The sequence below is a fragment of the Bombus pascuorum genome, chromosome 12, assembly GCF_905332965.1.
Source record: "Bombus pascuorum chromosome 12, iyBomPasc1.1, whole genome shotgun sequence".
Lineage (NCBI taxonomy): Eukaryota > Metazoa > Arthropoda > Insecta > Hymenoptera > Apidae > Bombus > Bombus pascuorum.
Window position 1 is genome coordinate 2,066,068 of NC_083499.1, and position 12,547 is coordinate 2,078,614.

At 42.6% G+C, this 12,547-nt stretch overlaps 1 protein-coding gene across 6 annotated transcripts in view; it reads left to right on the forward strand.

Annotated features, from left to right (window-relative positions):
- LOC132912407 (homeobox protein homothorax) overlaps positions 1-12,547 on the forward strand; it is a 502,412-nt gene that overhangs the window by 430,185 nt on the left and 59,680 nt on the right. The window lies entirely within an intron of this gene.

The following is a 12,547-nucleotide window of genomic DNA, read 5'->3' on the forward strand; positions in this document are numbered from 1 at the left end:
CAATTTATAAACTACAAACGACCTAAAAGTGAACCATCGAATTTTCCGAAAAACAATGCGTCTCCCTTCGATCAAAGCGCTTCGAGCAAAACGATTTCTCACGCAGTTGCACCGTTCCATCTCGTCGTACCTTACTTCGTTGGAAATTGCGAGCGTCCGCGGTGACGAAAACGCGAACGGGCCATTCCGTGGTATCCGCGCGCTGGAAACGTAATATTCCGCGCGGATTGCTCGCAGCTCGCGCCACTACCGGTCCCGGTCGAATCGTACAATGATCGTTTAATCGGCCGTGCAGCAAACAATCGCGTTCGGCGATCCCGGCAACGACTCCGGCCCGATTCGCAACCGGCGTCCGCTCGTCTTCCGCGCAAACGAGCATCGCGCGCGAAACGCTCTGGCAAGCATTTGATCGGCCGTGCTGCTGACCGCCGCGTGTTCCGCAATACGCGACCCGTTTCCAACGCCCGACTATCGACAGGAAGCGCGAGATCGGCAAATCGCTGTGCCGGCTGAAAACTGTACAGGCTGGACAAAGGGACGACGATTGATCATGGTTCCCGAATGCCTACATCATATATCGGCGACAGGTTAGCGATGGAGCCACAGAAGGAATTTTTGAAGTGAAAATTGATAGGATTTGGAAAGTTGGTTTTCACGTGCAGGAAGAAAGTTTGTGGGGGTCTAATGCGCGAATAATCGAGTATACTCGATTATGGGAAAAGACAGTAGTAAAATTGTAGAGAAATTATTTATAAAAGTTAAGAGTATGTATTTTTTGTATTTGACACTGGAGCTACAGAAAATCTTGAAGAGGAACAGGGAAGGTAGCAGGAAAATTATTTTTGAAAGTTAGAAGTATGTATTTCTTGTATTTGATACTGCAAGCGCAGGAAATCCTGATGATCGTCATACATTCTGATGCTGTTGAATTATGATCATTCTGTGTTTTGATTCAACGTAAAAATGTAGGAAAGTAGTCCGAATAAATTCTAAGTAGTTCCATTCACATTTAATATTTTATTCGACGTAAAAGGTGAATTTTTATTTAACTGATTAACTTTATTGAATTTATTAAATTCATTCTATGGAAAAAGTTTTTATTTTCTTTCAAGTTCTTCAGCCTTATATTTCACGCATTTTGTACATGATTATATTGCTACATTTTAGTTATTCTCCTTCCTAATTCATGTCTCACCGTTCAGTTCTTGAAGAAGAATTAGATCGAGCGAAGGTTGCAATATTTTCAAAACTTTCCCATTGTCTATACTTTATGTACTTCATAATAAATCTTACTGTGACTGCTTAAACTGGCAGTGTCCACTGCTTTTGATGCGACGGGAAAATGCCGAATAGTGTGACGGATTAATAGAATTAACATATCGCGGAAAACGTTCCTCGGATGCGACGCCATATTTCTTCAGCGTTGCGCGAGACACCGAGGCAACACAAGATCGTGACCAGCGAATCCGCGTTTCCGGCGATGTGTTCGAGCGGCGGGAGAACAACGAAGGGCACCGACGATGATTCAGAGATATTTATGGGGTGCAGAGTGTTGCCGCGCGAGCTAGAAGAGGGCATATCGCGTACGCTCGAGCAGAATTACACGATGTCGGCAATGATATAACGCGCTTCGCGTGTCCCTCTCTCCTCTTCCACCTTTTCCAGCGAATAGGAGATCCAGCAAAGTCCAACTACAAGAATTCTCCGCATTTAGGCTTGTTCTAAGCGCATTAAATCATATGTACGTTCAATCATTTCTAGCTTCTAGAACCTTCGCTTAATACCTTCACTCGTGATTTCTCGAAGATTTGTTGAAATATTAGAAGCTTATCATAATTTATACATGTTACTTAATATACAACTGTTCGACTTTGATTCTGAATGCCTGTCTTTGTGAAATATTAATATGCAGAAGGTATATGTAAAATATTACATATATATTTAGTTGATGATTTTAAACAATAAAATATTATATTTACAGTTAAAATTACACGTATACCAACTACGTCAATTATAAGATATAAACTTCACAGATGGTAGTATAGTTACATTTTCACCGTAATCTATAATAGTGGCTTGATTTAATATTACAAAATTCTCTTTTCTGAAACGATGCGTACAGAGACGAGCAACTAGAGTTGGAAAAGTTCACCTGTTCACCAGATGGTCGAATAAATCTTCCGAGGCAGGTCAACGTCCTCTCTGGTGCTCGTCATACGGCTTCCTGGAATGCTCTCCGCTACGCTCCAGCGGAGGAACTCCAATAACTTCGGCACCGAATTCCTGTCGACCCACCCACCGCCTCCCGAAACGAGGCTGCTGTCGGTAGATTTGATCTAGGAAATTCGAACAGGGCTGAAATGTGCTGAACCGCTGGATTAAATTAATCCCACTGGCCGGCTGTGATCGACACGCTCGATGTTTGAACGTTCTTCGAGTCCACACGTTTGTAGGTTGCGACTGAATCCGGAGACAACAATAGCGAACTAATAAATGACTAATGGCCATCCCTAGCCCGTGGAGAATCGCGTGAGCTGCTCCACGTATCCGGTGACTGGGTAGCTTAGAGGCTGGAGTAATGCATAGAGATGTTTCATCTCGAAAAAGCGCAAGGATATCCTCTTCTGTTGTATTTCTGTCTCCTTTTATAAGTAGTCATTTAAGAATTGCGTTAAAGGCTATACTAAGTTAACACATTAGTTGTCATGGATATCACAATGACTTACACTAAATTTATGATAGAAGCACGGATATTTACGTATTTAAATAAGACATTTCAAGTGTGTAAAAATGTATAGAATACATAATGTATGCAAACAAATACAATATTCATAGCAAAGTATCTAATTTATTATATATTTAGACGAGTGAATAAAGTTTCTCTCCATGTTTTTAACCGTTTTCATAAAATTGCGGCAGTCTTTAACGAACGATGACATTTAGATTCATGACATTTTTAATATCAAATAAGCCGTCGTTCGTAAAGTCTTTAATATTTCGAATGTTCGAAATAAATGTTTAAATAAGTTTATTCTTTTTCACGTATATATTACAAGGTGCCACGCTCAAATGACAGACGATATTTCAATATGATGTGCAAAATTCATCAGCAGTGAATACGTTAAATCTAAAGCTGAGGATAATGGTAACAAACTTGAAACAAATTCTAAAAGAGAAATTCTCGAAGCAATGAGGAAAAAAACAGAGTGTAGGGGTCGACGATTAGGAGACGGATCGTAGATCGCTAGATTGGTGCACGCGGGCACAGGGGTCGACCACTGACTTCCTTTATCGACATTTTGATACAAAATGGCTGCTCGCCGCGGGGAGTCCCCGCGTAATCTCTCTCGATTCAAATTAACACACGCAGCGCTCGCCGGGGGGCCGAGGTTGTGCCACGGGGAACTTGCGCCGCGGTATGGAAGAGATAATATCGCCGTGGATCCCGCGTTTCTTTGTCTTTCTTTTGGCGAGCCCTCGGTCCATCCTCGTTTTTTCTTTCTTTCGCCCTCCTTCACCTCCCCCACGTTAACGATCGCGCAGTAAAGAGACGAATGACAGGCGCCACGCCGGTTTTGACAAATCGCTGGCGACGGGGGACGCCAGTCGGTGGATATTCCGAGAGTGGCCCGCCTCGAAAAAGTACGTCTTGTTCCGCGCGCCCGTGACCACCGATCTCTCCAGAGAATTTGTCCGTCGTTACGTCCTTTCGTGAATCTTTCTTTTTGTCTCCAACGAATCATCTAGAAGTCGAATTTGCTTAATCCTTTTTTTTTTTTTTTTTTGCGGAATATTCGAAATATACATTGACTCCGAGTGATCAAGATTTTTAAAATTAGATACAAGCTTTAAAATTGCGGATCGTTCAACTATGATTTCCATGTGTATTAATCTGTTCAGAAAGGTATAGTTTATTATACCTGTTTGTGGTTTAATCATCTTACTAGCAACAAGGTGTATTCGTTTTTACGTAACATTCAGAAACACGTTTTCCGAATCAATCTTTCTTATGAATATAAACTTGTCTAAAGTGAGAAACTTATAGCATCTACATCCAGACAAAAATATTCGTCTCCGTTGAAATGGCTGTTAATTTTGTTAAAGATCTTTGAAAGAAATTTCTAAATTTACAATTTTTTGCAATTCTAAAAAATGTAATGAAGAATGTTTATTATGCAACATAATATTATTCAGAGATATCTAACTGGAAAAGAAATTTCCTTTGCAGAAATTATGCAGAATAAGGAAAAGGTAATGAGAAAAACCGAAGACGTATGTACAACTATTGCGTATAGAACACTTGTCGGTGAAATAAAAGGAGAACCGGAAGAGGCACGTGCTCCGACATAAATTCCAGTGTTCGCGGTCGTTTTGATGGTTGCGCGAGACCTAGGGAGGCACGTGGTTGTTTGCGCTCGCGAATCGCGTAAATAAGATCGACGCGGCAAAGATAAATCACGTTTCATAAACTGCACCTGCGATCACACCGTGCAGTCGGTTGTACGCGCGGTTGATAGATCGTTCGCCTGGAAGAACTGTCCGGAATAAACAGCAGCGTCAGCGTGATTCGGCTGATTTCAGTAAGCGAGTTTCTTCTGGCTGATTCCGATCTGATTCACGCGGTAAAGGATCCCCGGTGAATTGATTGCGACTGCTCGGACACTCCGTAAGTCAGCGCGGATTAATTTTCAATCCTAACCCCGACGCAATTAATTCTTCCTTTCTTCGTTCTCGCTGCGATATACTTCTTCTGTCTTCCCGTGTTTGAATAATATTTTTCTTATGGATGATACGTTTGAAGAATGTGGAGAAATATTTTCAAGTGGAAGTTTCCTGTTTGATATAGTTTGCATTAGGAATGCTTGTTATTCGAGAGTTGTGGAAATACAGTTCGCGAAATGTGGTTTTTGGAATGTGTCTATTAATTGTTTGATTAATTATAATCAAACGAAGAAACGCTCCGAGTTTAAAAAATAATTATTTCTTTGCCATCAAAATTATATACGATTCTATATATTTCCAATTTGTTTATAGGAAATGAATATTAATCATTGCCTTACATATGATAACATTTAAGATGTGTTTTTGCAATATTGTACTAGATATTATACAAAGCTTGTATTAAAGATGTCAACGATATTTTAAAAGATATATAATGCAATTAAAAAAGCAAGCCTTTAGCTGTATATTTTATAAAATGTCACTTAAATACCAAAAAATGCACCATTGTATATGTATACAATTTCTATAAACAATTAACTATTGATACCTAATTTTCGTTTTACTGTTGAAAAAACATCGTACTTTTTCTTGGATATTCATCAAACACGGATTCTATTACGCTTAATAGAAGAGTATTGTTGCGAATTATCAACTAAAGAGCAACCGGTCAAGTCAAACCGATCGGACGATATCGCGTACCTTGAATGACTTAACGCTCAAGGTGGAGGAGGTTTAATAGATCGAGTGTTAGTGTAATTTAGCATTTTATTTGCACTTGTTGTATAAAAGTAAAGTTTGATGTTATCACAAACATGATGTTATCACAAAATCCCGAACAAGTATTTTTTTCTAACGATAAGACAAAATGGCAGAGATTTAATTACGAAGAATATCGAGTGAATCTAGTCGCTTTTGGAAACCCCTGTTTATATCTATTTTTACCGGGTTTCTAGTTATCGAAGGAATAAAAAATAGTAAAATATTTAAAGACCATGGTGTAACATCGTATGCACATGTGCGTGTATTCGCCATAAGTTAGCGAGAATTAAGCGTAACGCCACGCCGGTTGGTTCGTTTTCGAAAACAGGGTAGGGCAGGGGAAGATAACGGAAGAGATTTTCTCCAACAATGGAATAGAACTGTTTTACATCTAGTCGCCAGATAACGATTCCCTGATATCTGTTTAATTATCTAAATTGTATTGCCCCTTATTCAAGGCTAGAAAGCACGCGACTGGTTACCGCGACGCTCGCTTTATTTCAACCGATAGAAACGACACGTCATTCCGTCGTTTTCATTACTTTTTTAAATTTCCCTCTTGCTTCTAACTCATTCACCTCCTGCGGTGTATCCAGCTAATGATCACAAGGAATTAAGAACTTACACTCTTATGTTAAATTAAAATCGATGGAATCTTTTCCTACGTATCGCCATTTCTTTGACATTTTCCGTGTGATCTATCGCGACCCAGGGGCGCACGAATTCCTTCGATTTTTCCGTGTCGCCGACGTTGAGTTCGTAGCAGAAAATCGGATCTGCCTGCGAGGGGGTGAGAGACTATCGGTGGAGGGTGCGGTATCGAGACGGAGATTCCACCTCCGGGCCGGTTATAGGACGGCCGGATTTGTAATAAGAATGTCGGCGTATAAAACTGTCAATAAGCGCGCTGACCCCAAACGTAATTTCAGAGCGCCTCCCGGTTGCAACTCGGGGGCGGTAGTGGCGGTGGTGGCGGCTGATCGGGGACGAGAGGATAGATCGAGACTGAGGCGGGAAATAGAGAGCGCTGGAGAAAGGTGGCTGGACCGCTGGTAGAGAAACCGAGAAAAGCGAGAAAAAGATATGGAGTGAAAAAAGAAATATCGAAAGAAAGAAGGAAATAAAAGGCGGCGGCGTTCAGGGCGAAAGGGTGGAACGAATCGTCGGAGAAGAGGAAACGAATCGAACAAATCGAAAGAACGGAAGCGGAGGATAACTGGAATTGTACGGGGAAGGGAATGGAGAGGAAGAAAACGAGAGAAAGGGAGAAAAAGGAAGAGAAAGAGGAGAGGCAAAAAAAGGGGATAGGAACGGAAAGAGGGAAGAAGAAGAAGAATCCGAGAGTAAGAGAGCGGAGTGATGCGCGAGAGCGCCTCTGCCGGGGTTATATGGAAATGTTGGTCAAATATATCATTCCGGCTTGACAGTGCAATTCTCTTATCTGCCTCGCGCCGCCTGCCGCTCTACCCCAAACCATCCGAGCTCCAGGGGCGGATGGAGCTGCTGGTGGAGGCGAAGCCGGGCTACCGGGAATGGGGATGCTGGGATCGGGGGGTTGAAGCGGCCGATAGAGGATCTGCAAACACGTTGCCCTCCTCTCTCTCTTCTGTTCGTTCTCACTCACCCTCTTACCCTCTTCTGCTGGCATTCTCCACCATCCCTCGTTCCGTCCGTTCAACCTACGCTATCCACGAATCTTCCCCACCCCTTCACGACCACCATTCTGCTTCTCTCGTCCTCCGTCACCGTTCGTTCTGCTCCTACGGACGATTCAACGACATGACGGACTGCCGAGCGAAACGAAAGTAGAATGTGGAATTTCGTAAACAAACGAAACACGTACATTTATTGGAAGAGCTGATACGAACGGCTTTCTCTTGGGAACGCCCGTGGTTAAAGTTTCTCGTATTGTTAAATTTGATTTTTATTGGTTTTGCCGAAGCTAGTTTAGAATGTTATTTTACGAAATGTTATATATTAGTGTGATACTTTGTTGTAACACGCAGTACTTGTTCTCGTAGTCGAATGGACGTTGCTGATATACGCATAGCGCGGAATTACGAGGACGCCGCGTGTTTCAGGGAATTAATCCTCATTATTCGGAGACAGCCTCCGGCGGGAAATTAAACCAGTGCTAATTTTGAGACAAAGCCATGACGATTTGTCTTTTTTCTTCTGGGGGATTGCGAATACCGTTACACGCTGATATTACGTTTTAAACGGTTTCATTTCCACTGTATGTTGCACGCTTTGTCTCGAACACGTAATTTTAAATCTGAATTATATGAAAATTAATGTTAGCCTCTTGACTTTATTTTAGAGCAAATCTTCTATGCTACCAGTAGCTCGAATATGAGATGATTTGTTATAATTACTGCTTCTTATTACTGCGAATATGAAAATGGCAGAGGAATCATGTTGGTATTTGTGAATTTGTTTCCAAAATGTATTCTCAAAGAACGCTTAATAATTTCGAAATCAACGCATTCGACGCTGTGTCGCAATAATTTCATTTCCACCAATAATGACTAGCCCATTGCTCATGCACGTGAAATAACACACACGCGAACACGTAAAATCAATTTAATCCACGTATTTCCATCAGGTTTTTCGTCGATCCCTCATGCTATGTTCTCGTCCTCCTCGATCCAAATTCCGCTCTGGAAAGTGGCCGCGCGAGACTTATACATAAACATGGTTGCACGCGCGCGTTTCAGTCTGATGTATTGCCGGCACTACGTCTCCTCGCGAGTAAACACGAAAAATCGGTCGACGCCGATAAGGAGCAGGGCTGAATTTCAGCGCTGCCTTTTTCGCATTTTCACGGCCCAAGGGGAAAGGGAGCCAGGGCTAAAAGCCTGGGGCTCGTTTCGGGGCCGTGGAAATGTATGCACGTGGCCGTGTTTGCCGGGCTGGAACGTGACGTGATCGATCACCAGCTCGTGAAAATTAGGCCCGAAACGTTGCCGAGTTCGGGGATTCGGGTTAGCTAGGCAACGTTTCTCCACGAGAAAGCGTACAGTCCGATCGAGTAGATCTCGTTGACAAATAGCGCGACAGTAGGGAATGCGTCCCGTCGAGACAGTGCACAGTTTGCTGGAAAGCTGACGCTGTTTGATTTGTTTTCGACTTACGTTCATTTTACTTGCAGATTTATAAGATAAGAATATTGTTAGTGGACTCTCGAATAGGTTATTTTTAATATTTACTTAAAACATTAGTTCATGCAATACGTGCACACTATGCGTTCTCATTAAGACCTTGAATATTATGTCAAAAAAATTCAAAAGTCTCTTCCTCCACTGTCAGATTTTATTTTTTGTCTGCAGTTAAATGGCCAATAAACTCATATCAGAAATGTTCCTGAAATATAACGTTTATAATTATCGAAATTGTACTTTTAATTTAAACACATATTGTCACGATGGTATTTGACTAGAAAAAGAAATTATAATGCACATGTAAAAAATACATATTATATACTAATTGACACCAAATATATGAATATCAAAATATCTAATCTCTTTATAAATGCAAAACAATATTCATGAATTCAAGTTTGCAGTGATACATGCCACAAGAATAAAACAAGATCAATATAATCTATCCCATATCATAGCAAGGGGACAAATAGCATTCCTCCACGAATAGCTTCGATCAAGACTAAGAAAAACAGAAAAGGAAAATTACATAACGCAGCGCGTCGAAGTGCCTAAAGCGACAAAGAGCTACGCGTACAAATCTCGCGAGCGTGCCTACGGATACGTGCAGTGCGTCACTTTCGATTTCCCGCGTAATTACCTCGCGAGCATAGTTCCGCGACAGTCTTGTTATCTCGGCCGTGATAGATAGCGCAAATAAACATCTCACGGTTGAACCAGAAGTCGCTGGCGTGCACCTAAGATGGCTAACGGCAGCCTGGCTAAGAATAGAAACGCCTATTATTGCGTGGCTGACGGGGTGAGGAGAAGAGAGAGAGGGGTGGGATGATGGGGTGCGGCGAGAAAAGAGCTTTTGTCGCGGTTGCAACTTTGCCTCGACGTTCCACAAAAGTTCGTCGTTTAAGTTGCAGGGAAGGAGAGACGCTTTTACCGTGCCGCTGCTGAGAGACTGTTCCTATTTTCCAGTCGGCGAGACAGAATGAAGAGAGAAGAAAAGAAACAGAAACAGAAGAAAGAATAAAAGAGACGAAATAGAGAAAGAGTTGGATACGCGGAAGTACGGAGAAGAGGACGATCAGTTCTCCCCTTATCGGTTCATTCGTATCTGCGCTTGTAGTCCATTCTATAATTGCCTCTTTTAACTAAGATTACGGGATTTAACTTTCGGATGGATGCGTGGAGCCCGTTCCGTGTGGCAAGTGGACGGGAGGAAAGATAGAGTCTGGATTTTTAAATTGGTTCTTATAACTTTGAATACGGGGGGCAGGGCTCGCGCGGAATCAAATCACCGCTGTCTTAAAAGTTCTGCGTTATCTCGATCCCCCGCCGAGTGTTTCTTCCAACTCCGGTGACCCTTTTTATCGCTCCTTTATAGCCGCGGTGGGGACCCTGCTTTCTCGCTAGATCGTTTAATTGTTTTTGCTGACTTGTATCGTAGTTGAAAATTCTATGCTTTGTACTTGGATACATATATCATTACATTGTCATATTTGACACGTGTCAAACGTATTCATACAACATAGTCTCCGTTTATATCAACTATCAAAGGAGATTTATTTCTAGAAAATTCTAGACATCTCTCTTTTCAATTACATACGAGTGAAAAGTGAATATTTAGGCGTAAAATTAGTTCCAAAACTTCTAAAATTTAATTCGGATAGCGATAGGATAGTTAAAGGAGGAAAATTCCTACCTCTTAACATTGTAATATTTACTAAATATACCGTAAGATACTGGGGTGATAGCTCTCATGGATCGACGAATAATCATCCAAAGTGATTTCCATCAGCCGACACAATTTAGATCGACGGGCTCTGTGAAAGAAACCTGTTCGCTCGATCCTGCGGATGGTTCGTCCATTCCCAAGGATCGGCCAGTGTCGTCACCAGACTGACAGATCGCTGACGCTCACGAAAGGGTTTCGTGACAGCCGCGTTATCGTGATTCGATTCCACGAAATCACGTTGATCCACGTTCTCGCCCAGTCTGTTTCGAGAATCCTTCCAGCCTGTCCCCTTGTCCGCTATCTTGCTACAGGATGAATTGCCTTCCTACCAATTTCCTGCGCCGGTTCAAAGCCGATCGCTTTCGGCCTGCAATTAGAGGGATGCGCTCCTTGTGCATGGTAATTCGGAACTGATTCAAGAGAAAGAGGGGGAGAGAGAGAACAAGAGAACAGGAAGAGGACAAAAGATGAGAAGTTAGCTGGCCGAAGAGTAAAGAAAAGAAAAGAAAAGAGAATGAGAGCATGAGACGTGCAGCGAACGAAGCGCCATCCTTTCACGGTCGAAGGTATATATCGGACCATTATTTTCTGCAGTATTTTAACGTAAAACCCTCCGGATTCCTGGAGCCATCGTATCGATTCCTGTAAAAGGAATCGACCGGCGCGGGGGTGCACGGGGGTGTGGCAGGAGACGTAGGGGAGGCAGCTTCGCACGAAGCTTTTCCTGCGATGCAATCTTTGAAAGGAGAGCCGCGTCATTACGTCGTGGCGGTGGTTCACGGGCCATTGCCCCACCTCCCCTTTCGACGTACCCTTCCCACTATCCCTCTTCCCCGACCAGGCTTTTCCTTTTCTTCTTTTCGCTGATCGCGAGCCCTCGTTCCTTCACCATTCCATGGGAGCAAGAAGAAAGCCCGTGCTTACCCTGGTTTTTCCCGATTCTGTACGGCCCAATGACACATGACTCGATATGCGACAACCCCATGCGTCAACCGAAGCCCCGTGACGTTGTTTGAGTCGTCCTTCTTTTTTTTCCCCAGAGCGAACATTTAACCGAATCGTTTGAAGTACATGAAGATTCTAAAGATATTTATTTGATTCTATAAAAATCGTGTAGTGAATTATTAGCTATCCCACTTGTATTATATTATATATTGTCCTATATTGTACTATATATATATATATCGGGTTATCGTTAAGACTTGGCTTATAAGGGCGTGTAATGAATCTTCACCGGAATTATTCATCATTTTCACAATCGAGGTAGCGTTTATTAACACAAGTATGGATGTTACAAGATTGGCAAGTGGCCGCGGTAATTAGACACTAATGACAATGACCTTAGGTTCGATAACGAATTCGCGGTCAACGGGATAACAGATGTACTTTGCTCCAAAGTCTAAATCGGACTCGATTTACTTTTCGCGATACAAGGATTACTTGACTAACTCTTTATTGAAACGTGGATTATTCACCGATCGTACAGACACTAGATAACTGACTAATGAGACTGCAAGAAAGGGAATCACTTTCCGTCACGATGACGCTGCAGAGGAAAACTAGGATGGGGTCTGCCTAAGGGCATGAGATCATCGGATTCGTCGAGGAAAGCCTCCGCTCGGAAGGTGAGGGAAATGGACGTTGCTGTTAATTGGTTAATTTCTATGTTGGTGGTTAGAAAAGGATGCTAGAGAGTTCCTAGCGGGAAGCGTCGTGCGTGAGGAAATCAGATCTCCCGTATCTTCCCGCAATAGGTAACATATTTACGCGCTGATAGAATAAAGACTGTTTGTCAATTTGAAGGACCTTAGTTAACTAAATCCTAAGATTTATAGCGGGTCCTCAGGCTAGCTGAACATATACTGTGAATGATGCATCGACATCTGACGATCAGCTTGCTCGTAGAATAGGGTCTGTGTGTGTAGGGAATGTTTACTGTTAAGTGTCGGTACGGCTAATTCTTTAAAGGAGAGCCATGCAATTCTATACCTGTGTCAGGTGAAACGTTCATCCCGTGACCGCGGCTACGTTAGGCGACAAGTTGTCGCCTCGAGCCTAAGTTCATTATCTCAAGTCTCGAACAATTGTGTTTGGGTTATTTTGTAAAGGCTACAGTATTGGGGGTTCTCCAAGGAATTCCAACCGGGTGGGGGGGGGGACGATGTCCTTTCATCTCCGA